The following is a 27264-nucleotide window of genomic DNA, read 5'->3' as shown; positions in this document are numbered from 1 at the left end:
ATGGGTGCCTTTACTAGACGATCCTTGAGGTTGTCAAACGCCAGTTGTTGAGGTGCCGACCAGTTGAAGGACTGCTCCTGCCGAAGGAGTTCCATCAACGCCACCGCTATGTCGGCATAGGACCTGATGAATCTTCTATAATAACCCACATGTCCCAAAAAAGACTTGACTTCTCTGGGTGTGCGAGGAATAGGCAAGGTCAATATCACTTCCACCTTTGCTGGGTCCGTGGTCATTCCCTCAGCCGAGACGATGTGGCCAAGGAGGACCCCTCGCAAGGCGAGGAAGAAGCATTTGTCCGGATTCAAGCACAACCTAGCTTCTCTGCACTTATCAAAAACCCACCTGAACTTACTCATGTGATCAGTCTGAATAGCAGGTTCGAGGTGAGAAGCATTCTTACCATTGAACACAGAGAAGTCATCCAAGAATACCTCAAGGAACTTTTCGATGTTCTATTGGAAGAGTTTGGTGACAAGACGTTGAAACGTGGCCGGTGCATTGCATAGACCAAAAGGCATCATCCGGTAAGCATAAGTTCCCCATTGGGTGACGAAGGTAGTCTTTAACTGATCTTGCTCTCGCACCCGAACCTGGTTATACCCACTATATCCATCCATGAAGGAGTAGAGAGCATGACCAGCTACGGTTTCTAGCACCCTGTCAGTGAAGGGGAGAGGAAACCTATCCCGACGTGTGGCGGTATTCAAACTCCTATAGTCGACACAAACTCGGAGTTTTCCACACGAGGCGAGCTCTTGACTCTAGCCTCTCACTCCTTCACTCACGCCTCTCGCCCCTGCCAGAATGTCCCTCTGCCTTTCCCCTTTCCCCCTCTTCACCTTCTCGTCCTCTGCTCCACCCCCCGCTACCAATCTCCTCTCCTTCTTCCTATTGGATGTCTTCTTGCACCCTTAGCCATCCTTAGCCATTCCACCGTTTGTGGGCCGCTCTGTCCTTGATGGCTTCCGCAACACTCCAGCCTGTCCTAGTGAATCCCATGCTCCATGTGTTCTCCTGCGCTCCTGACACTAGTTGGTTGAGAGGGTTGGTGCACCACCTATGCCTCTTAACTGTTGGACTGCTTTCCATGTGCACCAACAGGTGTATCCTGTGTACCATTGCGCCAGTACTTCCCTCTGATTGACTTTGACCATGGTGAGTCGAGGTTGAGGTTTGGCACTCTTCAGTCATGTATTGCTTCCGTCATACCCAAGTCATGTCCAGGTCAAGTCATGTCCAAGTCATGTCCATGTCAAGTCATGTCCAAGTCGGTTCCATGTCATGTCCAAGTCATGTCCAAGTCTATTCCATGTCACGTCCAAGATGTGAACATATGTGAACACGCTACGACTAGGTATGACCAAGGTCTAAATACTTGGCATGTTGCTGAGGTGACCATGACGTGACCCAGGTGTGACTCTTGGTGGGTCGCCATAAACTTTGAAAACAACAGAATCCTGTGCTAGTATCGGTACCAAAAGTAAATCCTGCAGCTCCATGATGCTGGCCTCCGTGGGACCCCGTCTCTGGCGTCGCTGCATGAAGAAACCAATGTCTCCTGGCTCTGCCTCAAAGAGAGTAAAGGCTCCAAATCCTCTCCCCCAAAGAGCAGTGCCCAACGTCATCAAAAAGGACTCATAAGTAACATATGAGAACAACCTGAAGATACCTGTCCATACCACTCTAGAACTGGTACAACTCCATAAACAATGCTTGCTAGACTCCTCTGCAATCTGACAACACATACACAAGGAGGGTCTACCCATCTGCTGGAGCCAAGTACCCACAGGTATACCCCTATGTATAGTGAGCCAAAGAAAGTAGGAGACTTTCCTGGCTCTACTGATGCCCCAAAAGTGAGTCCAGTAGCTCTGCAAGAGCTCTGCAGTAAGTCCCTGTGCGTGCCAATGCTGGGAGGTAGATGGAATGTGATGAGAGTCTCTCCGCTGAAGCCTGTAACATGCCCTCGTCGAGTATTGGAAGAAAGAAAGAGGACGATCGCCTGTCACCGAAGCAGGCCATGCCCACTCACTTGGGTCCCAGTCAGTCCCAGTCAAGCTCCGCAAGAGGACGACCCTGAAAAATCCAAAGTCTCCATCTAATATCCTCTGCAAGGGTCAACCTGGAAGGATCTGTGACCCATTCCTTACCCAGGCAACCAATGACCCTGACTCTCTGCCAAAGAAGCTCCTGACGATCCATGAGCTGAGTGGGATACAATCTGTGAGAGGAGTCCGTCTCAAAATAAATAAACGGTGCCAGTCCTAAGCGAGCTCCAATACATAGCCCAGCCTCACTAAAACAACTTGACCAAGTAGAAATAGGATCAACATAGGCTGGATCTATAAGTACATCCCTCCACTCCTGAGGAATAGCTCTCATGATCAATAATCTGGTGGCAGCAATTTGTCCAAGTGGCCCATGTCTATCTCTGATCACCTCCTCTGACATCTCCACACCTTCCCTGAACCAATCTCCAACTGTCACAACCCCCTGAGCATGCCATCTGGCCAAGGGAGTCCTGAGTTCTGCACCAAGGGAAGATCCCTGGTACCGAACTAGGGGGTTATGGTAAAGTGGCTATCGGGCAATTTCCTCTCTGGAGGAGGGAATTGCTCTGATGAGGTGCTATCGAAAGTGATCCCATATCTGAACAAGCCTTTTCACAAGTGGTGAGGAAGGCTGAGAATGCTGGTCCGTCAGGAAGATCCAACTGACTCTACCTGCCCACTGACCTACTGCTCTGGGGGTGCACTGGTGAATCCCATGCAGTAGGAACTGCTTCCACAGCTGATCTCCTAGAGTCAAACCTCTAACAAGAAGTTTGACTAAAAGGGCTCTGCTCTGCATCTCCGGATCAAGAATCCCAAGTCCTCCTTGCGAGAAAGGTAAAGTGATAGTATCCCATGAAACTCTGGCCCTAGTGTCCTCAGAACCATCACCACCACTCCACAGAAAGTTCTGAAGCAATCTCCTCACCTAACGAATCGAATCAACATGAAAGCACCAACATGACACAACATACCACATAGTCGCTAGTAGAACCTGGTTGAGTACCAGCGCTCTTCCGGCCAAAGAGAGTCTAGCCGTACTCTAGTAGGCTAGCTTTCTTTGGATACTCTCAAGAACTGGGGCAAACTATTGCGTCGGGGACACCTCAATGCCAACCTGGAAGCCAAGATATCTCGTGGAGGTGCCTCTGGGTATCCATACAAAGCCTTTGTCTCCTCCCCATGCTGGGGTATCCTGTTGATCTCCAGTCCAGATGCCTTTTGATTTGTTCCAATTGACAAGTCCCCCTGAGGCTTTGCAGAATTTGTCAATTGCGTCCGCAGTAGTAGCAAGACTATATGCATCTCCTCTGACTGTCAGTGCCATATCATTAGCAAACTCAGTGTCCAGAAGCTCCTGCTCCTGTCGGATAGGCAAATGAAGTCCGAAAGTGCCATGACTGGTAGCTTGCATAAAGTATCCCATAGCCTCCGCTACGAAAAGGAAAAGGTAAGGTGCAAGTTGGGCATCCCTGTCGTATTGATCTGGATAGCTGAAAAGTCGGTCCTCTGCCTCCACAGACCACCATCCTGCTAGAAGAGTGAGAGTAAAGTGAGGAGACCCATAAAATCCATCTGTCACTAAAGCCTAGCCTCCTCATAGTGCCCTCCAAGAAACCCCAGTCCCACCCTGTCATAGGCCTTCTCAAAATCGAGAAGGAGAACTGCAATCTCCTGCTGACTCTCCTTCGCCCAGTGAGTGGCCTCCCAAAAAGTGAAGATATTATCCAAGATACTCCTATCTTGGACAAATCTTGTCTGAGTAGCTCTGATGATATCTGGCAGCATAGGCTTTAAACGAAGGGCCAAGGTCTTCGCTAGGATCTTGTAGGCTGTCCCTAAAAGTGTAATGGGTCTCCAATTACGTAGGATTGTCTTGTCTCCCCCTTTCGGGATGAGACAAATCATACCTGTGCATAATGCCTCACCCAAAGATCCTGTATAGAGAGCCTCTGAAAAGGCCAAAAGTAGATGAGGTCCAATCGTATCCCAGAGAGCTGTAAAAAGAAGTGGCAACAGACCATCCTCCCCTAGGCATCTGTCTCTGGGCAGCTCATGTAACACATTTGTGATCTCCAGGAGTGATAGCGGGCTATCCAAAACCTGACTCATCCTGTTTGAGACCATTTGGGGGACATCTCTGGCTCTGATCATCTCCTCGGTGACTGGATCGGCGGTGTAAAGAGTGGAATAGAAATCAGAAGTGATCTCAACAAGACGATGAGGATCTGTCTGAAGAGACCCGGCCTCATCCACAAGTCTACGAAGACTGAAGACTATCTCTGACCCACTTCCCTGAAGAACTCTCTAGAGCATCTATCCACCTTCTGGATCTAGAAGGTCTGCTGGGAGTAAAACCTGAACTGGGCCCTCCTACCCTGAATCTCCTCTAGTCTCTCCTGAGCCTCTGAAAGCTTCCCTCTGATGAAAAGAGAATGAGGAAAGCTCTGAATCAATCTCTGAAGTCTGGATACCTCCGCTCTTGCATTCCGATCTCTGATTCTGAGCTTTTCCTTCTCCTCTTTTGCCCTCAACTGGCAAGCCATGCTGACTCTGGCCAAAGCCTCCTCTACCCACATCAACCAGCCCTGATCCTCAGGAGTGTCCTTTGTCAACCAAACCTCTCTCAACCGTTCCACGAACTCTGTGTCCTGAAAAACAAAGTCCGGAACTCTCACAAAGCCTGTGCTCTCCAATCGAGAGGTAGGAAGAATCTGAAATAGGACTGGAGCATGGTCAGATAAAACATAACCCGGGCGGATCCCAATCTGTCCTCCTCTGGCCTGGCCCCAATGGCCAATATAAAACCTGTCCAGCCTAGCCAAAGAGAGAGAGCCATGGAAATCCCCAGACCAAGAGAACTGGAGACTATCAGCCAAGTGACGAAAGTCGTCCAATGGAGCTGCATCATGAAGTCCAGCATGCAAAACAAAACTATCCCACTCCACTCTCTCCCTATCAGAAAGTCCACCCTCTGTCTGGCCCAACTTGTCTTCAGAGAATTCAACCATGTTGAAATCTCCTCCAACAATCCAGGCGTCTGCGTGAGGAAGGGACTCTCTGAGCTGTCTCCAAAATGCACGTCTGCGGGCTGGATCCGTGGGAGTGTACACATTGAGAACACCAACTGCTGTGCTCTCAATCTGAAGAATAACATAGCATGCCCTGCTCTCCACTAGTGTACCCTCTTGGGTGATCTCTGGGGCCCACCTGGCTGAAACTGAAATGCAGACTCCTCCCCTCGTACCATCCGCTGGGCTCCAATATGTCCGACCCTATCCTCTGAGTAAGGATCTGCATCTGTCAATCCTGTCCTGGGAGAGCTTATGCTCCTGGATAAGCACAATGTCTGGAGGGGACCCTGAGGAAATAAAACGAAGGGAGTCCCTAAGCAACTGCAATCTAGGAACTCCCGATCTACGACCATTTGCATCTAAAATAAATCTGCGGCCGTTCAGTCCTCTCACATTCCAAGAAATGATGGACAGCATAAACATTGGATGGAAGTGAGGGGATGCCAGTGGCAGCGGCAAAAATGACTCTCTCTAACGGCGTAATCCAAAGTCGGTCTCTGATCAAGCTCCAAATCTGCCCCAACTCATGTAAAATGGCTCCATCCAAGGGAATAATACTCTAGGGCGAACTGAGGAGCTGAAAGTCAAACCAACCAGCACTCCTAGGCAAATCGAGGTCTCCCTGAACCTCAAAGAACAGAAACAGAAAGGCCCTGCCACCGAAGCTAGGTCGAAGAGTCCTAGGGCAAGAGTGAATCTGCGAGCTGACAATACGCTGAACCGATGAAAACTGAGTCACACTCAAAAGTTGTCTATCGATCTCACTGTCAAGTAGCTCAGCTGACCAGCTTTCGCTCCCTCGAGAACGAAAGTTGCCTGCGGAGAAACAAAGAATGTGCCCCTCTCTGGATAGAGTAACAGATCCCAAGTACTCCTCTACCTCCTCTGACCGTCGACAAAATACTGGGAGAAGTTCCAATCTAGTGAGGGAGTCTGTGGAAGCCCCTCGAGCCAAATAGGACCAAAACTCCACGGGCAGATCTCTGTCAACCAACCTGGGGTCAGGTCTAGGAGTCAGAAGAGCTGAAAAAGGGGGTTGAGCCGTCCTAACTCTATACCTGGAATAAGCAAGAGGGAGAGGAAGAATTTGCGATGAGGTGCCTGTACGCATGGGTGACTGAAAATTTCGCTCAATCTCCTCTGCTAGGATCTCCCAACCCTCACGCCTGTCTGGGTAAAATCTGTGACCGCACTCGCAAAAAATCTAGATAAACCAGAAGTGAAATGCTGCGAGGACGAGGCTGTACTGGGAGGGGTGTCTGAGAGGACACTTCGCATAGCAACAAAGGAAGGTACTGCGCGACAGAGAAGAGAAAGACGTCTCAAGGGAACCTCATACAGGCGCATGAGATCCTGGGGTGGACTCTGACTCTAACGTGTGTCGTGAAATACCTCTCTCTCACTGGACTGCTGTGAAGAGGCATCTATCACCGTGTCCGTAGCCTGAGCAGTCTCCTGCTGGATAACTGTCTCAGAAACCAAAATATGAACCTCCGGGGTAGAAGTGTCAAGAGTCATCAAATCCTGAACTACTGTCTCCTGCACAGTGTAAGGCCCTGCCTGCGGATGGTCCTCTGCATCTCCCCTTTCTGGGGTCTCCTGCACGTAAATCTCAACTCCCTGAGCTACTATCTCCTATACAGTGTCAAGACCTGTCTGCGGAAGGTGCTATGCATCTCCCCTTTCCGGGGTCTCCTGCACCTGTGTCTCAACTCTCTGCCAACTGTGAGCTCGTACTTGGGGCTGCTCGTACTACTGACTCTCCCTCTGTCTCCGTCTCCTCCGAGCTCTCCGTGAAAGCTGTTTCGTTGGAGGCACCTCCAAGTCCTCTGAGTTCACTGGAGGCTCCCCAAAAAAGGTCTCCTCTCGCTCTGCTGAAAGAGTCGAAGCAGGCTCAGAGACCCCTGGAGGCTGCTCGTACTGCTGACTCTCCCTCTGTCTTCGTCTCCTCCGAGCTCTCCGTGAAATCTGTTCCGCTGGAGGCATCTCCAAGTCCTCTGAGTTCACAGGAGACCCCCCCAGAGGAATCTCTCCTCGCTCTGCTGGATGAGTCGAAGCAGGCTCAGAGACCCCTGGAGGCTGAGCTGTAGGTTTTGGGTCACTCGGAGGATGAGATGTATTCGGAGTCTCTGATCGATGCCGACGACTAGGGCAATCCCTAATAAAGTGACCTCTCTTCTGACAGAAAAGAGAGTGATTAGGAAGACCCTCGTACAAAACCCTCTGCTGCATCTGGACCCCATCTCCAATAGAGTACGAGATCAAAGTAGGGAAAGGTCGAGGAGGGGGGAAATCTGAAATGAGTCTAACCCTCGTAACACCTGTACCAGAAAGTGACTGAGCATAAGAAGGTCTAGCACCTGAAGGGATGACTGTACCTGCCACACTAGCCATATGCTCCACAGCTCTGCGACAAGAGCTGACCTCATCAGGAAGTCCAGGGAAAAGAATCCAAAAGGAGACCTGACGCGGTCCAGGGGAAGTAGAACTGAAGTGCTTCCGCCAAGGCCACAAATGGATGACTTTGCTCTGAAACTGAATCGGTGAGCTCATAAGTACTCTTGCCAGTGGCAAAGGATTGGAGCTTGTTCTGAGGCAGGAACACGGGGTAATAGCCTTTGAAAGCAGGAAGTTTGATGCCAATGAACTCAATTTCCATGTTTATGATCAAGAGATGCTAGCTATCTTGCATGCTTTCAAGAAATGGCACCACTATCTGGACAAAAGTAAAACTAAGGTGAAAATAGATCATAGGACACTTAGATTCTTTCTCACCCATCCAAATTTGTCATACAGGCAGAAGAGGTGGTTGGCTGCCGTCCAATCCTATGATTTTGACATTGAGTACAGAAAAGGGAAGGAAAATGTGGTTACAGATGCCTTGTATAGTATGTGGGGTTGCAATTTGTCTGCTATCTCTACCATATAGCAGGAGTATTCATGGCATTCAGGAAGAGTATATGCAGAATTCTAAGGCAGCTCTCATATTTTCAGATTTATAGAAGCCCTCTAGTTAGGGTCATATGGATTTCAAATTCCATAATGGGCTGTTGTGGTGCCAAGACAGGATTTATTTAGTGCCAGACTCAAAATACCGCCAGCTGGTTTTGCAAGAAATGCACTCCTCTCCCATGGCTGGACATTCAGGTATCACTAAAACATATGAAAGAATAAAGCAGAGCTTTACCTGGGAGGGCATGTGGAGAGATGTGGTTAAATACGTGGCTGAATGCTTGCCTTGCCAACAAAATAAAGTGGACAGCAAGTTACCCGCCGGCCTCTTGCAGCCATTACCCATTCCACAGGGCAAATAGATGCACATAGCAATGGATTTCATCACAGGATTGCCTTCTACAGAGAGGGGATGGGACAACATCTTTGTTGTGGTGGATAGAATGACAAAACAGGCCCATTTCATACCCACTAAGACCTGGTATTCAGCATCGCAGGTTGCATGGCAATTCATTGAACATGTCTTTAAGCATCATGGTTTCCCTCAGGAAATTGTAAGTGGTAGAGATGCAAAGTTTATGGGTCACTTTTGGCAAGAGATATTTACAGCAGTGGGTACTTTACTCACCCCTAGCTAGAATTGCTTACCATCCTGAGACTGATGTGTTGGAATATGAAGCCAAAGTGAGTCTAAAATGAGTGTTCTAGGTGTGTTTTATAGTCTAGTGAGTCCTAGACATGCCACGTGTTATATTGCGAGTTATCCCATATACATTGTGACTTTCTGGAGTCTAGTGGCACACTATATATTGTTGTACTTGTCTATTGTCTAATATATCAGTCAACATCAAGCTATCAATACATTGTGAGTATTTTGGTTATTGCCTTGCACTTGTACTTTTCTTCCTTTCCATTTTGCCTTTCATTATGCTTTCCATATTTCCATTCCGTTCCTAGCTAGCTACCATGTCTCTTCATGATGGACAGTCGGAAAGGGTGGAGAAATGGGTGGAGAAATATTTGAGGCATTTTTGTCATGATACTCAGAAGTCTTGGAATAAATGGTTGTCACTGGCTGAATTTTGCTACAATAGTACCAAGCATCTCTCCATTGGCATGAGCCCGTTTGAGGCAATGTACAGATGCAAGGTCCGGATGCCTTCTTCAATTGGTGACATGGCTGCGAAAAATCAGCAAGCACGGAATGGCTTGGAGAGGATGGATGCCCTTCTGCAGTTGGCAAAAACGAATATGCACGATGCCCAAGCCAAGCAGAAGAAATGCGGATGAACGCAGGAGATATTTGTCTTTCAAAGAGGGAGATTATGTGCATTTGCATCTCCATAAGAACCGTTATGCCTCATTGAAAGGTAATACCAACACAAAGCTTGCTCATAGGTATTACGGTCCTTACAGGATCATCTACAAGGTTGGAGAGGTAGCCTATCAGTTGGAGCTACCCAGTACCTCCAAGATCCATGATGTTTTCCATGTGTCTTTGCTGAAACCGCATGTTGGACAGCATGTCCATAGTTCTTCTAGAGTTTCCACCTATGGATGAAGAGGGCCACATCCTCTTTGTTTTGGAGTGCATCGTGGGTTTCAGAGACCATGTACTCTGGAACAAGGCCTAACAAGGCCTACGTAGAGTATCTTATCAAGTGACGGGGACTCCCTGAGGTTGAAAATTCATGGCAGCCAGAAAGCATTGTCCAGGACCACCCCTATCTCCTACCGGATTGATTAGTAGTTGTTGTTTGCTGTACTTTTGGACAACCATGCTGTGAAATTTTGAGGGAAAAATTCTATGGGAAGGGATGGCTGTAATGAAGGGGAAAAAGGAGGGCCAAGTTAGAGGTCCTTTAGGTGGAAAATGTGGAGGGACTACATAAGTCCCCATCCACCCCCTACTATGTACTTTTTGATGTGACATCTAATCCTATCTATTCTCCCTTCCTCACCTGCCTACGCTTACTCACTCTCTCTCTCTCTCTTCCCTACTCCCTCTCAATCTCTCCCTCTCTTTCCTACCTCATTCTCTCTCTCCTACCCCCTCTCCTCCCTTCTTCCCCTATCTCTCTCTCCCTTCTGCTCCTGTATCCCCTCTCTCCAAATCTGTCCCTATCCCCCTTTTCTACAAGCATATCGCCATCACTGCACACCCCTTTTACATCGTCCAACACTCTACCGTTTGCATAGAAGTTTCTCTCATCTCTTTGATGACAAGGAGGAGTGATTCAATGGAAATTGATGTGTTAGCCCTAGAAGTAGGCTCCAAAAGGGTTGGCAATGTGGTCAAGTATCTCCTGCAAGGGCAAGTTTACACCAGCATAGATGCAGAAAAGTTTTGGTAACTCAATTACCTGCTGCTGCTTCGAGTGTAATTGGTATCATGCAGGTCATTGATCCCACCAAAAGAAGTCTATGAAACCTGCAATGAAACTCCTGCAGAAGAGTTTCTTGAATTCTAGACTATGCTACCTCTGCTATTATTGTTAGTCGGGTGCTATCAATACTTCATTGTGTACTTGCACAACTACTGGTGCTCGTGCTCTGCAATCTAATAAGATTTGACCTGTAAGTACCGTGTAGACTTCTCTCTTGAACTTGCAAAATATACATGCACCATAAGATAGATGTATGCTGAGTTAATAAACAATACCCTTTGCTACCTAGTGATTGTATATAGAGTAACCACTTCACTAGTCAAGGAAGCACTTGTATCACTTAGTGATTAATTAAGTGTGACTAGATCATGTAGATTGTACTTCCTTTATCTGCAGAGTATTGATATTCTGTGCCAACATAGAGTGGATAGAAGATAAGTGCATTAAATGATCAATTCACTCTCACAATCTCATCAGCAGCACCACTTAACCTTTGCAAAATACTTCCTCTGTTACAAGACCCAAGATGCAAGAAATTTTTCTTGCAAATCTTGCTGGTGTGGACTTCTTAACCTTTCCTAGTTATCTAGTTCTGGATTTCATATTGAGCAAGCCCAGAAGTGAAACAAATTCGCCAAGCCTAGGTGCCATTCCGATTTTCTACTGATGCTTTTTGTAGTAAAAGCTACTTCAACCAAAAAGAGTAACGTATTCTATTCAAAACAGCAAAGTACCAAATTACAATCATTACATTAGAGTTGGGAGAGTTATCTCCATCCCAATCCCCCTCAAAAAGCCAAAAACAATTACATTAGAGTTGAAGAGATGAATCTCAATCCTTAACTTGGCATAGCCTACCCATGAGGCGGAAGATAGAGATCAATCCAATCCTACTCATAAGATACTAAAATCTATTTCTGAATGATAATGTTCAAGTCAATTATGATAAACTCTTATGTCCTGGCATTTTTTTGAGAATTAAATTTGCTTACTCGGTCATCGACCCATAGATTTAGACCGGGCTTGGAAGTACTTGGAAATGTAATTGGTCCCGGAAGTGTAAATGAAAGGAGTTGATTGATGTTTCTAATCCAGGCCCCTCCCGCCACCCTAAGAAGGTGCGAGGGCAAGAGAAGCCATAATGTCCGTAGTGCTTCTACAAGATGAGTATAAGTACCCCCAGGGGAATTTGAATCCCTGTCGCCTCCTTGAAAGAGAGGTATCCTAGGCCTCTAGACGATGGGGGCCCAATCACTCTTTAAATAATAAGAGATTATCTATAGATCGTCAATCTGATTCTCTTTGAATTTTGCTCAAAGTTTTTTGATTTTTTGTTTTTTTGAAAAATTGAATTGAAAAGACAACACTTTGAACAAAAATTCTTTCAAGCTTGTAACATAACTAAAATTTTAGTCCTCAAAATTTTATTTAAGATTGTCTTATCCCTTCATACATGCTTAAATGCAATTTTCAAAACCCAATAAAATCATCTTGAAAACTCATTGAAACCTACCTTTTGACCTATTTCAACTTCTATCTTCTTCCAATGTCTTTCTTTCAAGGCTTTATTTCTCAAGTTTTGAATAACAGGAAGAGTGGATTTAAATTCATCCACCATCTTTCTTAACCTTGAGACTACTTTGTTTGGAAGCAGCCCTCTTTCCAGCTTTACAGCCAGCTTTGCATACCTACATTCAACAGTAGCCAAATAAACATAAGCAACAAGGCTTTGAGGAAACTAGATAAACATTGAATGACTTTGCGAAAGCAATGGGAGATCCACTACCACATGGTGAATAAATTCCCTAACCGATTTGAAAATGACTGCCATCAAAAATATAAGGGGAATAACATAATGTGAAATGAAAGCTTCAACCTATATATGTGAAACTCTTTACATTTTCAGTAAAATGAGTTGTTTCAAGACGTTTCTTTACAAGGAAATGTTGGACAATCTCTTTTGGGAACTTGGCAGATGAGCTAAAGGTTATCATCAGAAGAAGGTAACCTTTGTTCCCCTATATGATGAAGAATGAGATGCACTTTTATGGATCATTATACTCTAGCAGAAAATTTCAGCGGTGAAACAAATGCTTTTCACTCACTTTGAGATGAATGATCTTGGTCTGCTACATCATTGTTTGGGATTGGAGTTTTGGCAACATCAAGTAGATATTTTCATTCCTCAATCCAAATATGCCTCGACTATATTGCAGGAATTCAAAATAAAGGACAGAAAAGGGGTGGCCACTCCTATGGAGAAAGGGCTCAAACTTAGCAAAAATGATGATGCAAAAAAGGTCAATGGCACTCTCTTTACAGGCAACTGGTGGGATTTCTAATTTATTTATTCTCTACTACGAGTTTAGACATTGCATTTTCCACCGGGTTACTTTCTCAGTTCATGCATTGTCCCACTGTTACACATTGGAATGCAGCTAAGAGAGTTCTCGGATATGTGTGTGGCACTTCATCTTTTGGTTGAATTATGCTAGAGGGATCCTGCGGAACTTCATGGGTTTACAGATTCTGATTGGGTAGGGGACATTGACGACCACAGATCTACATCTGGTACAATTTCCTCTTGGAAACATATTGCATATCATGGCTCACTAAGAAGTAGCCCATAGTTTCTCTTTCATCTAGTGAAGTGAAATACAAGGCGACAACACTAGTCACAGCTGAATGTATGTGGTTAAGGAAGCAATTCATGCATCACCATAGCACACAACCCAACGTTCCATGCTTGCATGAAGCACATTGAAAATCACTATGACTTTATTTGGGGTTAGATTGATGATAGTTTCGTTCACCTTGTTGATTGTCCCACGAAGGATAATGTGGCGAACATCTTCACGAAATATCTCTTTGCAGAGGCATTCATATGCTTCAAAGATGTCTTAGGCATGAGGGATGTCAAACAATGTCAAGGGGGTAGCCACATGACATTGTTTTTTCTTCTGTGTACTCCCCATAGGTCGCTATATCTCGTTGGGACAAATTTGTGCAACCATGGAACTTTAGGTACACTATGTACTTCCGAGATGTTTCCAGAGTACTTCACCCGTGTTATTGAGGGGGATTTGTAGGACATTTTATGATGACATGGATATGTAGGTTTTCTATGTAGTAGTGTCTAGGTATACATACCAGTGCATGTACTTTCATTTTAACTAAGTACAATTAAGTTCATTGCTCTCCAACATTTGTGTTACACTCACCTCTTGCTCCTACACCAATAGTTATTAAACGTCCTATTTGATACAACATACAATGGTATGGTATTGTAGGCTAGACTTGGTCTAAGTTATTCTAGTCTAGGGTTTTCACTTTATACTTGGGTTTCATATACATCCCAAGTCTTGTACTTCTATTGTTGAACTATTCAGTGGAGCTTTGTGTGTGGACTACACTCTCGTGTTCTTTATCCACTTTGTGTCTCCCCACAGTTCCAACAATTGGTATCAGAGCTTGGCTCCCGCATAGCTTCCCGTGCTTCTACCACTCCTCGGTTTCAGTTCTCTGGCGAAGAGTCACTTCTGTTGTGAAGAAATCAGTCCAGCCAGCTCGTTTTTGCCTGTAGCAGCTTTCTGGAGGTCTCCTGTAGCTGGGCGCCTTCACCAGGGTCACTACTGGACCTAGGCGACTACAGACTTGCTGTTTTCGGGATCTTTCACAGCCAGACATTCTCAAAATCAGCTCCATTTGCTGATTTACAGCACTTTTTTCCAGTCGCCTATCTTCAGGAGCTCCATCTGGGCTGGGCGACCTCATTCTGGGCACTTTTGCTGCTGATTTTGTCAGTTTCCAGCCCCTACATCAGCTCGAACTGCTTCTTGGAGCATCCTGTGCCTGGACAACTTCAGATCTGGCATTTCCTTGCTGTTTTTCATCAGTTTCCAGCACTTTTTTCCAGTCGCCTATCTTCAGGAGCTCCATTTGGGCTGGGCGACCTCATTATGGGCACTTTTGCTGCTGATTTTGTCAGTTTCCAGCCCCTACATCAGCTCGAACTGCTTCTTGGAGCATCCTGTGCTTGGACAACTTCAGATCTGGCATTTCCTTGCTGTTTTTCATCAGTTTCCAGCCTATTTTCAGTTCGCATTTCTCCAGGAGCACCATCTGGGCTGGGCAACCTTATTCCTGGTAGTTTTGTTGCTGATTTTGGACTGTTTCAGCTCCCAAAATCTGGTCGACTTCTTTCTGGAGTCATCTTGAAGCTTTTTTGGACTGGGATATCACTTTTCTTGTGATATTTTACACGCAGCAGACAAAAATCAGAATTGGGGGCAAGTTATTGGATGCATATTGAGCCAAAGGTTGGCTAACAGTGAATGCTATCATTGGATGCCTTTTAAGCTAACATTTGCTTCAGATTTTATACCTTTGGTTGATGCTTATCAAGCCTTTGTTGGGCTGAAAGTTGAGAATAATTATAGAGCAAATACTATTGCCCATTTTGCCTTGTGATTCCGGAAGGGAATTGTGCTTTGTGACAACACCTTTGGGGCAGATTTGCTATCTATATTTGCATTTTATTTTCAGGTTACTTGTGAAGTGCAATCATGTCTCTTTCTGAAAAATTTGGCACCCTGACTGAAGCAGATAAGTTGGATGGATCAAACTATGCCTTGTGGTCTTTTATGCTGAGGAATATTTTGGTTGGAAAAGGCCTTTGGGATATTGTTAGTGGAGATGAAATTAGGCCTGTGATTGCTCCTGGTACTCCTCACAGTCAAGGTTCTATTGCTAGCTCATCTCATCCTCTTTCTGAGGAGCAAAAGACGTTTAGCCGTTGCAATGCTCAAGGACTTTCTTTGATTTCCTTGTCAGCGAAGAGGCACATCATGAAGACTATTAAGTCTTGTACTTCTTCTAAGGATGCTTGGGACAAGTTGTCCCGTATCGTGTCTATGAACCGAAAAACAGAGCTGCTCCTCTCCCCGTGAGCTGCTGCCCCCCCCCCCCCCTCTTCCTCTCAGCCAGCCCCCTCTCCCTCTCTCTCCCTCCCCCTCACCCTCGGTGCCCTCTCCCTCCCCTTGCTTCTCCTCCTCTCCCTCCCCTTCGCCAGCCCCCTCTCCCTCCTCCCTCCCTTCCTCCTCCCCGCTCTCCCTCTCCCCCCCTGCCAGCCCTCCCGCCCCCTCCCTCTCCCTCCTCGCCCTCCCTCTCCCCACACGCTGCCCTCCCTCCCCCACCTGCTGCCCCCCCGCGCCCTCCCTCCCCTGTCCCCTTTCTCCCCCACCCTCCCTCTCCCACTGCCCCCCCACCCCCTCCTCCTCCCCCACCCCTTCCCTCCCCTTCCGCCTCCCCCGCCCTCCCTCTCCCCCCCCTGCTGCCCCCCCCGGCCCCTTCTCCTCCCCCTTCCCCCCCCCCTTCCCCCGCCCCCTCTTTGCCCCCCTCCTCCCTCCCCGCCCCCTCCCTGCCCCGCCCCTTCCCCCACCCTTCCTCGAACCCTCCCACCCCCTCCCTTCCTCTCCCCCGCCCACCTTCTCCCTCCCCGCCTTCAGCCCCCTTCCTCCCTCCTAACCCGCCCCTTCCCTCCCTCCTAACGCCCCCCTCTTTTCCTCTCCGTCGCCTACCCTCTCCTTCCCCGTCAGCCCTCTCCCTTCTATCCTATCTCAGCTCCCCTCTGCTTCTCCTCTCCGCCCCTCCCCCTCTCTCCTACCCTCTCCTTTTCTCCTCCTTCCTACGCCCGTTTCAGGGCGTCCTGGGCAATAGTTTCACGGACGGAGCTTTAACGATGTTGGAATCGGCCTTTCACTTCAATTGGCGATGGATCCCCATTTAGCCAATCTCCGTCCACTTCCACCGGCCGCGAGAACCGTCATTTTTTCAAAAGACGAGTTGTAGTAGCTCAAGAAAGATGTGGAATTAGAGGGCTCCACATCACTTTTCGCCCGCATCTTTGGGTCACATCCTTCCAGATCATAGGCTAGAGACTGGATGCTGGCGGCGTTACCAGGAGATCTCGCCCCACACCTCAGGGATATTCGACTTCTGGGATGTGGATTCTTCCAAGTGATTTTCGACTCCCAGGAGTCCACAACCCTTGTTCTCAAAGCTAATCCCCTGGCTTTGGGTTCGAGGAGGATTTTCTTTTGCCCTACACCTTGGGCTTGGATCCGGTTGAGGAGGACGGCCAGGTCACATCACTGTTCATCAGGTTTCCTGGTCTTCCTCAGGTTTACCATCGACTTCTTGCTACTATCGGAGCCACTTTTGGAGTGGTCACTGAGATTCCCCCCCCTTCCTGGCATGCCTTCTTCCTCGGCAGAGGCAGTCAGAGCGGACGGGGTGCCTCGAGTTAGGGTCATTGTCTCTATTTCAGTTTCGCAGTCGGTTCTCCCCTTGGTTGTTGGACATGGAGTCATTATTCCCTCTAGAGCTCAGTGGATTATTCTCTTGATTGGAGGATGTAAGGTTGGTTTCCTTAACCTGTATGCCTCCAACATTAGAGAGGAACGTGTCTTTATGTGGAAGGATCTGCTCTCCTGGGCCCCCATTGTGGATTCATGGATGATTGGAGGTGACTTTAACATGGTTGAGTTACCGTCAGACAAAAAAGGGGGTAGAGAAGGAGGACTTCACTCTTTGGAGAGAGCAGCTTGGGATGCGTTCCTTTTTCACTACTGTGGCAGAGATACTTGGTTGGACGATGCCTTTCTTATTCAGCCATAGTCCCTCCTGTTCTCTTGGTCGAACAGGAGGTAGCAGATGCCTATTCATGCATGCATTGACAGATTCTATGTAGATGATTGGGCACTTGACAGAGGTGGATCGGTATGCATTGCTGTTGGGATTCCACTTCAGACCACTTTCCTGTTGTGCTGGCTATCTCAGAGCCTCACTTGAGAGGCCGATCTGCCAGCATCAGGATTCCAGATGCCTTGTACACAAAGGAGGACCTTACAGAGGCAGCCCTGCAGATATGGGTTTCTCATGTTCAAGGTGGGCAGCCGCTGCCATCACAGGTAGTTGCTGCCCTTTCTGGTATTAGCGACTTCTACCTCTCAGTTGCTCGTACTAGGAGACGAGATATTCTCAGACGTGAGATTGGTATTCACCAGCAGTTGGCAGCTTTGCAGGGGGAAGAGCAGAAAGGGCCTTCAGATGCTTGGATTCAGGAGCGCCTTGCTTCAGCAGGGGCTCATCAACAGGTATTGCTTGATCAGAGAGCAGAGTATGCCTTTCATGCACGGGAGTCCTTCTGGATTCAGATGGGTGGCAGAGTCAATAAACACTTTTTCTCTACTCTTGGCCCTAGACATAGTAGAGAGAGTGCCGCCCTTCTTACTGCTGATCCTAAGACACGAGATAGAGAGGATGCTAGATAGGTTATTTGGCAGAGCATCCCTTTGTTGGTGAAACCGGATATGCATGGTTTGCTTGATGCACCTTTCACCAAGGCAAAGTTCAGGACTGCACTTTCAGCCCTTCACAAGGGCAAGTGCCCAGGTTTGGATGGCCTTACCCCCTCTTTTTTCATTGCATTTTGGGATATGATTGGAGACTACATTACTTCAGCCCTGCAGGGTATTTGGGACTCTGGTGAGATGCCCGGGTCGCTTACTCAGATCTTATTCATGACACTCAGACGGGATTTGTGCATGGCAGAAGCATTTTTTATGACATTTTCTCTTTCTGGGAAGCCTCAGAGTGGCCCATGCAGAGAGCGGCTAGAATCTAGCCATTCTACTTTTGGATTTTGAGAAAGCTTATGACAGAGTAGATTGGGGTTTTTTGGAGGGCACCCTTCTACGTTTTGGCTATACTGATGCTTGGATCAGAGGTGTTTCCTCATTGTACAGATCAGCCCACAGCTAGGTACTAATTGGTGGGGTAAGGGGTGAGAGATTTCAGATTTCCAGATCAGTCCGTCAGGGATGCCCCCTTGCTTCTTTCCTTTTTTTGTTCGTGGCCGAAGCTATGAGTATCTATGTTAGATCCAAGCTGACATCTTTGGGCTGAGACATACATTAGAAGGGAAGAGGAGTTACTTGATAGTGAGTTGGCAGATGACACAACAATTTACTTGGATGCCACTCCACAGATGCTCACTTCTTTTAGGACAGCATTGGATTTATTTTGCTTGGCGGCGGGGGCGCAGATAAATTGGCATAAATCCAATGGCTTTTGGATTAGTGATGAGGACACTCCAGTTTGGGGGCTTGACATAGGATTCACTTGGGTTCAAAGGGGTGTGCCTGTCAGGTATTTGGGCTGCCAGGTCGGCTTGGATATTTCTTCCACGTAGCAGTTTGCTAACGTGTTGGAGAGTATCAGGAGGAAGCTCAGTGATCTTTCTATTCCTGTGGGATTCCCAGAGTCTCCTAGAAGCACCTCTGCAGATCCGCAGTGATATCAAATGTCTCCCAATGAGGAACTCTGGAAGGTCTCCAACCTCTACTACTGAGCTGAAATCTCCTGGCATTACTGACCGTGTAACAAAAGAAGGGGATGCTCTTGTCTCAATGCCCTGTGTCAATCCACTCCCACTCTCGAGGGTCCCATTGCAAATACCTAATGGGGACGGTTACACCCCTAGAAGATACACACGAGGCGAGCTCTTGACTCTAGCCTCTCACTCCTTCACTCCCGCCTCTCGCCCTTCCAGAAAAGTCCCCCTCCCCCTTTTCCCTTTCCCCCTCTTCACCTTCTCCTCCTCTGCTCCACCCCCCGCTACCAATCTCCACACCTTCTTCCTATTGGATGTCTTCTTGCACCCTTAGCCATCCTTAGCCATTCCACCGTTTGTGGGCCGCTTTGTCCTTGATGGCTTCCGCAACACTCCAGCCTGTCCTGGGTCAGTGAATCCCGTGCTCCATGTGTTCTCCTGTCTATTCCATGCGCTCCTGACACTAGTTGGTTGAGAGGGTTGGTGCACCACCTATGCCTCTTAATTGTTGGACTGCTTCCCATGTGCACCAACAGGTGTATCCCGTGTACCATTACGCCAGTACTTCCCTCTGATTGACTTTGACCATGGTGAGTCGTGGTTGAGGTTTGGCACTCTTCGGTCATGTATTGCTTCTGTCATACCCAAGTCATGTCCAGGTCAAGTCATGTCCAAGTCATGTCCATGTCAAGTCATGTCCAAGTCTGCTGTTCCATGTCAAGTCATGTCCAAGTCTGTTCCATGTGTCCAAGATGTGAACATATGTGAACACGCTGCGACTAGGTATGACCGAGGTCTAACAACTTGGCATGTTGCTGAGGTGACCATGACGTGACCCAGGTGTGACTCTTGGTGGGTCGCCATAAACTTTGAGTACAACACTGCCCCCCCTCTCCCTCCCCTTGCTGCTACTCCTCTTCCTCTCTCCTCACTAGCCCCCTCTCCCTCCTCCCTCACCCTCCCGCTCCCCTTCTGTTGGAGAAGTGAAAGGAAAGCATGGAGCTGAACACAAAACAAGAGAATGCTTATAGAATGAAGAAGGGTGAGGTCCATATATAGGCACCTCTACATGAGCCACCAAGCTCCACAATCATCTCCTCAATCAGCTCCTAGAATCTCTCAATCAGCCTATGTGGCATCTACCACCACCTAACAGTGCTTATGGGCATCTAACTGTGCCTCTAGCACATGCACACATAGAACCCAAGGTGTCCCTGGGGCATACACCTTGAGATATCCCAACAAACCCCCCCTCAAGGGAATGCCTTAGGCTATGTCAAGGATACATCTAGTCACATAGTGTCTCAAGCCATCTCATGGTGGTCAAGGATAAATCTATGGCTAGGATCTCATGCTAGCAAGGGTTCCCAAGGGTGTGAGGCAAACAAAGGGATACATAAGACCCCCAATGGTTATCTCCCCTGTATGTACATGCACACAATGTCTGCAGGAGGTACCATGGAGTTAAACACATACACATAGCCTACATCATACGGTGACCAGAGGTGTTTACAAAGAACACAATAGTTTATTCCATTCATTTTGTAGGACTATCCAGGTAGAGTACCTTGACTCAACATAAAAGAGAGATATGGAGCATATGTGGAGCTCGTTCAAAAAGCATAATCATCTTAGGAGGCCTCGTCTTGTGGAGGCACATCAACCGAAAGTAAATTGGCAGTTTCTGGTTTTGTAGTTGCTTCCTTTTTGGCCTTACAAAACTTTTCATGGTGATTGTTTTTGCAACAATATTTGCAAGGATTGATCTTGAAGCAATCTTTTGAGAGGTGATTGGTCTTCCCACAATGTTTGCAAGGTGGAAACTTGCCCATTTGAGTTTTTATGGCATAGGCTGTGTCATTGCCTCTCCGGAGTTCCTTGTGCCTTTCTTCTTCTTGAAGGGCAGTAATAAGACCTTCAAGAGTAGGATTAGGAAGATTTTTCAATGTGGTGACAACACGATCATAATCTTCAGGCATACTTTTGAGCAATACTGCCATTGCATCATCTGTAGTAATTGGAGAGTTGATAGAAGCAAGTTGAGTCATGAGACTCCGCATGTGATTGACATGGGCAGCCAAGGGAGTGCCACTAGCCATCTTCAATTCAAAGAAAGCAATCTTAAGTGACAATTTTGAGATGTGAGAGCTAGCACCAAAAAGAATATCAAGCTTTTGACAAGCTTCAGAAGGAGACTCCATATCAGAAATGTGATGAATATAGTCATCTCCTAAGCCAAGAGCAATAATGCCATAGGCTTTCTCTTCTCTAGCAGGATCTTGTGCCAGGCGTGTAGGATCTGAGGATTCTCCAGCATTAGAGGCTGTTGAAGAAGAAGTTGAAGCAGGTTTGACAAGCCCCCAGAGGTTTTCCCTCATCAATGCAAACTTAATTTTCATCTGCCATGTGTGAAAGCCTTTACCATTGAACTTATCAATATGCAAGAAGGTAGCCATGAGAGGGTCTAACCCAAAATGGGCACTGTCTACTCTCTTACAAGGGTAGAAAAAAAAGCTGAAAAGCTTCAAAGTATAAGCATTTGGTGTAGAAAAGACTTTTAACCAAATTCCATAATAAAAATCATAGTGGAAATGATACTTCAACTTGCATGCTTCATAGAGGTGGCTAAATGAAAGTATTCCGAGCAAATCCAGGTATAGAAACCGGATGGACTTACCCCTTCTTTTTTTATTACTTTTTGGGAGCAGATTGGTGATCACGTTACATCAGCCTTGCAGGGCGTGTGGGACTCTGGTGAGATGCTTGACTCACTTGCAGATGGTCTCATTCATCTCATCCCAAAGGGGGGTAATAGGAATCTAGTGTCACAATGTAGACCCATCACTCTATTGGGCACTTTTTACAAGATTCTGGCAAAAGCCATCAGTCTGCGGCTTCAAGTTTTTCTTCCAGATTTCATTCATGACACAAGACAAGGTTTAAGCATGGAAGAAGTATTTTCGATAATATTTTCTAATTTTGGGAGGCCTCAGAATGGGCCATGCAAAGCCGCCAAAGTTTGGGTATTCTACTCTTGGACTTTTAGAAAGCTTACGATAGAGTAGATTGGAATTTTTTAGAGGGTACTCTATCTCGCTTTGGTTTTTTAGATGCATGGATTAGAGGAGTATCCTCTCTCTACAGATCAGCCCATAGTTGCACGGCTGCAGGTGCACACATTAATTGGCATAAATCCAATGGTTTTCGGATTTGCCATGATGACACCCCGGATTGGGATAATGATATTGGTTTCACTTGGGTACAGAGGGTTGTCTCCGTCATATATTTAGGCTGCCAGGTTGGGGTGGGCATCTCTCCTTCATAACAGTTTGCTCCGGTGTTGGAGAGCATCAGAAGAAAGCTCCTTTTCTGGAGCTCAGCCAAACTTGACTTGGCATCCAGAGTGGTGGTGGTTAACCAGGTTCTTCTAGCCACAGCATGGTTTGTATGCTCTTGTTGGTGCCACTCTAGGGATTGTATCACTCAGCTCAAGAGGCCCATATGAAATTTTTTATGGAGTGGTCTAGATGGCACAAATGATGTTACAGCCAGGGTAGCTTGGGAGACCTTGATTCTTCCTACAAGAGAAGGGGGTTTGAATATCATTGACCTGGATCTATAGTGTAGAGCCTTACTCTGCAAGGTCGTTGTGAGAGGACTTATGCCAGGGCAAGAGCCTTGGAAGGATTTTTTTATTAGATGCATACAGTCTCGCACGCCCACTTCAGGAGATGATTGGATACATAGTACCAGATTGGTTTTCACCATAGCCCACCTCAGATCTCCTTCTTCCCCTCTTATGATTGCTATCCTGAAAGTATGGGCCAGCTTCAAGAGTACTCTTCGCAGGATTCCCTCGTCCACCCGTGAAGAGATTGAAAGGCAGCCTATCGTGTGGAACGACAGTATTTTGGATGAGCATGGCAAACCACTTGGAGCTTCTCTTTACATGCAGTGGCCGAGATGGGAGAGGGGCCCTGCATCTACCGTGAGAGCATGGAAAGCCTTCAGGAGGCTTCCTGCAGACTCACAGGCCCAGGTGTTTCATAATCTTAGAGGGAGTGCAACAGATTGATGCAGCCTTGCCCTTGGATTTAGTGGACACAGATGACATGCCTATTACTTGTTCCACCTGGATGGGGGCATTTTCCAGATTGGGCATTTCTTTGCAGGTGATTGCTTTATGTAACACACATGAGGATGCCCTAGTCTTTGATGTTTCTTCGGGGGGCAGGCTGTTTAAGTCCACAGACGATATATTGTTGGAGGTACCGTTTCAGCCAGTCAAGATAGTGGGCTTCATGAAGCATGGCTCTCTTTCACAGTGGTACTTGGATCCTGACCCGCTGCTCATTGCCCTGGGCTCATGGAGGCTGTGGCTCTATGGAGGTGTCCCAATTAAGTTTTTGCAGTGGGACCCTGGGGAATGGGAGTGGATAGATGAAGGGCATCGAGAGAAGGGCATCCCCTTCTTTCATTACACGGTCAGTAATGCCAGGAAATTCCAGCTCAGCTGTAGGGCTTGGAGGCCCACCAGAGCTCCTCATTGGGAGAATTTTAGATTTCTGCAGACTTGTAGAAATTTTTTTGGCAGAGGCTCTCGAAATCACACCGGAATAGAAAAATCACTCTCTTCTTTTGGCTTCCTATTCATGGTGGGATAGCAGTGAACCATTGGAGATCCAGGTTCGGGGCTGACCCTACTTGCCCTCGTTTCCTTTCTGCTTCGGAGACGGTAAAGCACTGCCTTTGTAAAAAAGAGACTTCTATTACCTGACAGGCACACCCCTCTGAACCCAAGTGGATCCTATGTCAGGCCCCCAAACTGGAGTGTCCTCATCACTGATCCAAAAGCCATTGGATTTATGCCAATTTATCTACGCCCCTGCCGTCAAGCAAAATAAATCCAATGCTGTCTTGAAAGAAGTGACCGTTTGTGGAGTGGCATCCAAGTAAACTGCTGTGTCATCTGCCAACTCACTGTGAAGTAACTCCTCTTCCCTTCTAATGGGAAGTTTCAGCCCAAAGATGTCAGCTTGAGATCTAACATAGATACTCATAGCTTCAGCCACGAACAAAAAAAGGAAAGGAGCAAGGGGGCATCCCTGACGGACTCTGATCTGGAAATCTGAAATCTCTCACCCCTTTGGATCCCACCAATAAGTACCTGGCTGTGGGCTGATCTGTACAAGGAGGAAACACCTCTGATCCAAGCATCAGTAAAGCCAAAACGTAGAAGGGTGCCCTCCAAAATACCCCAATCTACTCTATCATAAGCTTTCTCAAAATCCAAAAGTAGAATGGCTAGATTCTAGCCGCTCTACATGGCCCACTCTGAGGCTTCCCAAAAAGAGAAAATGTTATAAACAATGCTTCTTCCACGCACAAATCCCGTCTGAATGTCATGAATAAGATCTTGGAGAAGGGGTTGCAATCGGAGGCTGATTGCCTTGGCCATAATTTTGTAACAAGTCCCTAGAAGTGTGATAGGCCTCCATTGGGACACTAGATTTCTGCAACCTCTGTTTGGGATAAGGTGGATGAGACCTTCTGTAAGCGACCCGGGCATCTCACCAGAGTCCCAAATACCCTGCAGGGCTGAAGTAATGTAGTCTCCAATCATGTCCCAGAATGCAATGAAAAAAGAGGGGGTAAGGCCATCCGAACTTGGGCTTGGTGAAAGGTGCATCAAGCAAAACATGCATATCCGGTTTCACCAACAAAGGGATGCTCTATCAAATAACCTGTCTAGCATCCTCTCTATCCCGTGTCTCAGGATCAGCAGTAAGAAGGGCGGCATAAAAATCTGAAGCTATGCACAAGACATCATCAGGATCTGATGTCTGTAAAACCCCATGTGAGTCAATAAGTTGGGATACACTCTCTCTACTATGTCTAGAACCAAGAGTAGACAAAAAGTGTTTATTAACTCTGCCACCCATCTGAATGCAGAAGGACTCTGCTCTCTGATCAAGCAAAACTTGCTGATGAGCCCTTGCTGCAGCAAGGCGCTCCTGAATCCAAGCAGCTGAAGGCCGTTTCTGCTCCTCCCTCTGCAAAGCTGCCAACTGTTGGTGAACACCAATCTCACGTTTGAGAATATCTCGTCTCCTGGTACGAGCAACTGAGAGGTAGAAGTCGCTAATACCAGAAAGGGCAGCAGCTACCTCTGATGGCAATGGCTGCCCACCCTGGACATGAGAAACCCATATTTGTAGGGCTGCCTCTGTAAGGTCCTCCTCTGTGTACAAGGCATCTGGAATCCTGATGCTGGCAGATCGGCCTCTCAAGTTAGGCTCTGAGATAGCCAGCACAACAGGAAAGTGGTATAAAGTGGAAATCCTAGCAGCAATGCATACCGATCCACCTCTGTGAAGTGCCCAATTATCTACATAGAATCTGTCAATGCGTGCATGAATAGGCATCTGCTGCCTCTTGTTCGACCAAGAGAATAGGAGGGACTGTGGCTGAATAAGAAAGGCATCATCCAACCAAGTATCTCTGCCACAGTAGGTAAAAATGAAGGCATGAAGAGTGTGAGCTGCTGCTCCTCCCCGCTCCCTTGTTGCACCCTCTCCCTCAGCCCGTCCCTCCCTCTCTCCCTTGCCCTTAGCCCCTCCCCCTCCCTCAGCCCCTCCCTCCCTTCTCCTCCTACCCCTTCAGCCCAGCCCCTTCCCTTCAGCCTGCTCCCTCTCCTCCCCCTCTCAGCCTACGCCTCCGCCGCCCCCTCCCTGCCTCTCAGCCCGCCCCTTCCTCTCCCTCTCCTCTCCCTCTCAGCCTGCGCCGCCCCCTCCCTGCCTCTCCGCCTCTCCCTCTCCTCTTCGTCTCAGCCTGCGCCGCCCCCTCCCTTCCTCTCAGCCCGCCCCTCCCTGCCCCTCCCTCTCCTTCCTCTCCCTCTCCTCTCCCTCTCAGCCTGCCGCCGCCCCCTTCCTCCCCCTCCTCTCCCTCCTCTCCCTCTCCTCTCAGCCCGCCCCCTCCCTGCCCCTCAGCCCGCCTCCTTCCTGCCTCTCCTTCCTCTCCCTCTCCTCTCCCTAGCCTGCCCCCTCCCTCCCTCTCAGCCTGCCCCCTCCCCTTCAGCCTCTCCCCTCTACCCCTCCCCTCCTCGCCCCTTCCCCCGCTCCCTCCTCACCTCCTTTCCCTATTTTCTACCCCCCTATCTCCCGCAGCATTTTTTGGAGCGGAAGGAGCCTCCAAATTGTCAGAGTCGGCCTCCTCACCTCGATTGGCGATGGATACTCCGTCAGCCAATCCTACTCCACCTCCACCGGCCACGAAAACTATTACCTTTTCTAAAGATGAGTTGCAGCAGCTCAAGAAGTATGTAGAGATTGAATGCTCTATCACATTGCTAGCACGCATCTTTGGGTCTCACCCCTCCAGATCCCAAGCCAGAGACTGGATGCTTGCGGCTCTCCCCCCAGACCTCACTCCACGATTGTTAGATGTTCGTCTTCTAGGACGAGGTTTTTTCTAGGTTGTTTTTGACACTCCAGAGGCTGCGAGCACTGTGCTCAAAGTTGAGTTTTTACACCTGGGACACAGGAAGATCTTCTTTGAAGCCTTTCATATTGGTTTCGACCCAGTGGAGGCAGATAAGAAAATATTTTCGCTCTTTATCAGATTTCCCGGGCTTCCCCAGGTTTACCATCGACTTCTTTCTGTTATTGGGGAGCATTTTGGCGCGGTTGCTGAGATCCCACCCCTCCCTAGGTTGCCATTGACTACAGCAGAGGCAATCAAGGCTGATGGGGTACCTAGAGTTAGGGTCCTCTGTAAGGATCCTAACCTCAAGATGGACCATGTTATGATCCAACGCCTGGATGGTTCCTTTTTTCGCCAGAGAGTAGAGATTTCAGGAAGAGAGGACTAGTGCAGGATATGCAGGACCATTGGACACTTTGCCAGGGATTGTCCCAGGAAGAAGAAAAGGCCCAAGAAGCCCTCTGGTACAGCTACCGCCCCATGGCCTCGACAGGGGGGTGGTACAGGTCCAGCACTTGCTCCTCGGCCTCGACAGAGAGGTGGTACAGGTCCAGCACCTGCTCCTCAGCCTTCGCATGGCGGTCCTCCTCAGGATGGTGGTGGTACAGGTCCAGCACCTGCTCCTCGGCCTCCACAGGGGGGTGGTACAGGTCCATCACCTGCTCCTCGACCCCCACCTACCTCAAGGGCATGTGACGCTCTCCAGTGGGTTCCGGCACGTGTGCAGATCCCTCCTTCAGTTCACAAGGGTACATTAGTGGACTCTACTTCACCTCGAGCTGTCGCTCCAATCTCACCTCGCACAGTCCGAGACATTGAAGCTTCGACCTCCTCCCTGGTTGCAGCTTCTTCCCTAGAACCAGCAGTGCCAGACGCTCTTCTTGAGGCAGTAGAGGTCTCCGCGGGTGGGCAGACACATG

The sequence above is a fragment of the Dipteris shenzhenensis genome, chromosome 9, assembly GCF_047967505.1.
Source record: "Dipteris shenzhenensis isolate YYH24624 ecotype China chromosome 9, Dip_SZ_1.0, whole genome shotgun sequence".
NCBI classification, from domain to species: Eukaryota; Viridiplantae; Streptophyta; class Polypodiopsida; order Gleicheniales; family Dipteridaceae; genus Dipteris; species Dipteris shenzhenensis.
The sequence above is the reverse complement of the archived record's forward strand: the minus strand, read 5'-3'. Positions refer to the sequence as shown.